Source organism: Astatotilapia calliptera, chromosome 3 (genome assembly GCF_964374335.1).
Source record: "Astatotilapia calliptera chromosome 3, fAstCal68.1, whole genome shotgun sequence".
Lineage (NCBI taxonomy): Eukaryota > Metazoa > Chordata > Actinopteri > Cichliformes > Cichlidae > Astatotilapia > Astatotilapia calliptera.
The window spans coordinates 27,142,969-27,148,153 of NC_137424.1; the positions used below are offsets into that span (position 1 = coordinate 27,142,969).

Below are 5,185 nucleotides of genomic sequence, written 5' to 3' on the forward strand. Positions count from 1 at the left end.
TAAATTGTGTTGATAGGCCACGTAAAACCAGAGTTATGATAAAAATATCTGCAATGTTTGTTTTTCCTGAATGCTATGTTTGTTTATATTTACTGTGGTAAGAAACGGTAAAAACTGCATTTTATAAGGAAAACGTTCGAAAACACTCTCCGCCTGTAAGCAAAAACAAAACCAACCCCCCCCCCCCCCCCCCCCCAACCACCCTTTCCTATTCGTCGAAAAAATTACCATGTTGACCAATCAAAAAATTACATGGCAACGTGGCATTTAGTTGTTTAGGAAAGGGGGAAGTTTTAGGAGTGACGGCGGTGTTTTGAGATGAGAGATTTGCCACGTTTAGCGCAAATCTTGTGTAGTTAGTGTGTAGTGTAGTCAATAGTTTTGTTGTGTGTGTCAGAACAGTGAGGCAACTGCTGAATGTTACAGGTGTTACAGGAGTGATACATCTCCTGTTGTCAGGCCTGAAGGTATCAGGCTGTTGTTCCCCTTTATCTCATAGTGGACAGAAATTATTTTTTGGAGTGACACAAATAATTTGTGTGGCATCAAATTTGATGCAGAACAGCTGATTTTTCTGTAAATAGTAAATAGAAGTATCAATCAAAGCTATTTCCTCTTCTTGTACAATAATCTCACTAGTGTTTAGCTTTTGACTACCTGCCTATATTGCAGGATTCCACTATCTTATGGCTGGACACATCAAGAGCTGCATACATAATGGAGCAGAAGTTACCCTTATTTTACTGCGTCTATTTACTCTATGACTATTTGCTTGTCCATTTAGTAGAAGGATGCATATGCCAGTGAGTAAAGAATCAGTCACACTAGTGTAAAAACAGGATTGCAATCTCGTTGTCGTGAAATTGTCATTAATGCTCTAATTTCCTCCCACTTGACTACTGCAGTTCACTTCACACCAGACTCAGTCAGTCTTCTCTTTCCCATATTCATCTTGTCCAAGATACTGGTGCCAGCTCCTCACAGGCACCCAAAAAAGAGATCATATCCCACCTCTTTTAGTTTTTCCCCACTGGCTGCCAGTGAGGTTCAGAATCAATTTCAAGATCTTCCTGTTTGCCCCTTCATGGTTTGGTTCCAGGTTCCAGGTTTAAATTCATAGGAGAGTCAAATCTGTTCCCTCCACTGAGTCTACCCATAAAACTTATTTTTACTGACTGGCATTTAAGTCTGTCTGTTTGTCTCTCCTGTGCATTTGATTGTATATGTTTAGCACACAAAAATAATCTCTATTTATTTCTTATTTCTTTGTTTTTTATACGTTGTGTACGTTGTGAATTTGCAGTCAGTGGTTGTTTTTTTCCCTGCTTTTTGCAAATGGTTGCAAGTAGTTGTGGCATCCAATTGGTCATCTGGGTTGAGGGTTTCTCCACATAACTGCCATCCAACTTTGTTATCGTGAAAGGACTGCCAACTGCCAGGACACTGCAATGTTTAAAAACACAGGTGTATCATTATCACACCCACTGGTGATGATGTACATATTAAAAGAAAAGTATTGATGTATTTTACTCTATATATTCACTTTTACATAGTTTTGGGGGTTTTTTGTACACTGTTATCTTAGTTATCTATTTTTTCTATTTATAATTTTTTTCTTATGTATTTTTAATTAACCTTTTCTTGCTGCACCTTCACAAAGCTGCTATAAGAAGTGAATTTCCCCAGTGTATGATTAAATGCAAATGATTTCCAAATCTAAGTCAATGCATCTGAGTCTGCACCAGAGAGTACCATTTATCTGTGACGTGTCCCTTTGCAAAAGAGGACTCTACTTAATTGGGTTTGCTATGATTATATAAAAGCAAGTCTGCTAAGTGTTTTTATTATGTTGCTGTTAATTACACAACTATGTCACTATTTTTAGAGGAGTAACTCTTTTTTTTTTGCCAATTTTTCATAGTTAAATATCATTTAATTGCAATGCAATCACCAACTTGAATTACAAACTGATGGTAGACTGATCTTTATTCTTGTTATCTGACACACCAAAGTTACTTTGAAGGCAGCAACTAACTGAGAGTGGTCACAGGCCTGGTCTCTGTCTTCAAAGTAACCATCTCAAAGGTCATGCTCGTATTAATTTTGCTTCCACTGTGGTTTCCAAGTAGTTTTCCCTTGTGTGACTGCAGCATTGGTTCATTTGATCAGAGTACAAACAGATGTCCACACAAAGGCTTCCACTCACCTTGCAGCATATCTTAGCATATTATTGGAGAAAATATTTAACTATTTGTTTAACCTTTTGAGTTTTAAGTTATCATCAGTGATAACCCCAAACCTATCTCAGAACCTTTCACCCTTTGTTTTTTTCCCCTGACTGCCAACGCTTGGAAGATGATTCTAAAAAAATATTTCAAAAACTACAGATGGTGACTTTAGACCTCAGCTTGTTAAACGACTGAAAACTTATACAGTACACTGATAGTGTGAAATTACAAGACACTTCACAACTATAAGCTACAGACAGATTCTTAAGTCACAGATGTTGAAATATGTCATGTAAAGATCCAATGGAACAATCAGCATTTATAACAAGTTACAGTAAATACACATGCATGAGTGTAATATAATCCTAATGCATAAAAAGCTGAGAAACAAGCAACAAAGAGTTTTTATACTAAATTATAATGAATTATATCAATGCATTTTTTTCTAAGGAAGAAACAGTCACCAAGATTTTCAGTATTTTGTTTAAAAGTGATCATTTCTATCAGTTAAAACTGGTGTGAATGAAGGAAAATACAGAAATTCCTCAAGGTTCGCCTCAAAGTATGCATTGTTTATCTGCCCTGATCTTTCTTAACCTGTGCATTGTAATAAAACTACTAATTCAAAGTTAAACTACACACAATCAACTCTCCCAGTAATTAGCTTTTCAATTATTATAGCAAATCACATGCCTGAAGGAGCTCCAGATTTTATTGATAAAATCTAGTGTGTCTGCTCTTTGGTCTCTCGTGTCCCTCCCAGCTGGACACTTGCACCCCATTGGTGGTGTCATCTTACCAGCAGATGGTGGTTGTTCATCTACGGGGGATCCATCCCAACCCCCTTTCAACCTCCCACCAACCGCACAGCACACACACCCAACCAATCAGAGACAATATAACCTCTGGTCAGTCAAATGTTTCTTTTTTCTTATTTATATCTCTATTCAGTATTTAATAATAAATAAATCAATTTGACTGCATTTGAGCCAACAGTATGTCTCTGAACACTCAGACTTGGATGCTTCTGTCCTTTATCACTAGTGTCCCAGTGCCACTGGCAGCCATGCACGCCCAAGTCATTACACTGCCTGTGCTGTGTTTTCAGATGATGTGCTATGCTTTGGCTTATGAGCTGTTCCATGCCTTCCCCATACTTTTTTCTTACCGTTATTCTGGTAGATGTTGATCTTGGTTTCATCTGTCCAATGAATGTTTTCCCAGAGCTGTGCTGGCTCCTTTTGATGTTTTTTTTTTTAGGTCAATCTAGCCTTTGTATTCTTGAGGTTTGTGAGTGATTTTGGGCTTAGAGTGAATGCTTTGTATTACTTCAATTTTCTTCTCTTTATGGTAGACTTGGGTCTCCTGGAGTGTTGCTCACTTGGCTGGCTGTTGGTAAGGGATTTCTCTTCACCATGGAAATGATTCTGCGATCATCCAGCACAATTGTCTTCTGTGTAAGTCCAGGTCATTTTGTGTTGGTGAGTTCAACAGTGCTTTCTTTCTTTCTCAGGATGCACCAAACTGGAGATTTTGCCACTCCTACTATTGTAGCAGTTTCTCAGATGGTTTTTTTTCTGTTTTTGCAGTTTAAGGATGGCTTGATTCACCTGCATGAAGAGCTCCTTTGACCGTATGTTGTCTGTTCAAAGCAAAATCTTTCTAATGCAAACACCACATATCAAATCAACTCCAGCCTTTTATCTGTTTAATGGATAATAACATGGCAAAGGAACTGCCCACACCTGACCATGAAATAGCCTTTGAGTCACTTGTTGAATTATTTTTTCCCCTGTAAAAAGACGGTGGCACATATTAAAGAGCTGAAACTCCTAAATCCTTCATCCAATTTGAATGTGGATACCCTCAAATAAAAGCTGAGAGTCTACACATTATTCCCATGCCCATTTTATAACTATAATTGGAATATGTTTCAGTAAACTGGTAAAAAAAATAAAATAAAATCTTGTGTCAGTGTCCAAATATATCTGGACCTATCTGTATGTGTGTGAACATTAAAGTGGAATGTTTGTGGAAGAGGAAGCCACCTCACCCCCACCCGACTCCTCTTTCTCTTTGTCTATCCCCTCAGGTCAGATCAGAACTGACATAATTGAAAGGCTGCCTGAGTGTGTGTGTGCCGTGTGTGTGTGTGCCATGTGTGTGTGTGTGTGCAGTGTAGAGAGAGTGTCCAAATTTGGGAGGCATTGTAGATGCACATTTGAATGCTAGAATAAAAAATAAATTTTATTTTCACAATCATTGTTAAGTGTATCCCTGTAATGTAGTTTCATGGATAGAAAAGCTGCTAAAACGGTCGTGGCTCAAAGAATCGGCAGTTCGTCTTGTAACCGGAAGGTTGCCGGTTCGAGCCCCGGCTCGGACAGTCTTGGTCGTTGTGTCCTTGGGCATTACACTTCACCTACTGCCTACTGGTGTTGGCCAGAGCGCGATATGGCAGCTTTGCCTCTGTCAGTCTGCCCCAGGGCAGCTGTGGCTACAACAGTAGCTGCCTCCACCAGTGTGTGAATGTGAGAGTGAATGAATAGTGGGATTGTAAAGCGCTTTGAGGGCCCCGAAAAGCGCTATATAAATGCAATCCATTATTATTATTAAAACATAACATCACAAGTAGGGCTGCTCGATTATGGCAAAAATGATAATCACGATTATTTTCACTGAAATTGAGATCACGATTAATTGACGATATTTATTTAACCCTTTAAGATCTACCATAGAACCAAGTCCGCCAGAGCTTATAATATTTTTTTTACATGCTGTAGTGCCATTTGTGGGAGCATTTCAAGTTGCTATACATCAATACAACTGTTATAGCCCATATTTTAAAAATGTGTATGTATTAAGTCCATAGTAACTACATTAATTGCAAAAAAGTGCAATAAACTACAAAAAAATTGAAAATCGTTTTTGTTTTTTTTACATATATTTCTACTTGG

The 5,185-nt window shown here is 38.1% G+C and overlaps 1 long non-coding RNA gene across 1 annotated transcript; it reads left to right on the forward strand.

The window, feature by feature from the left end:
- The first annotated feature begins 280 nt into the window (after positions 1–280).
- Positions 281–4,286, forward strand: LOC145426214 (uncharacterized). Its single transcript, XR_013906938.1, has 2 exons — positions 281–3,709; positions 3,818–4,286. It is a non-coding gene; the product is annotated as an uncharacterized LOC145426214 (long non-coding RNA).
- Positions 4,287–5,185: the final 899 nt, after the last annotated feature.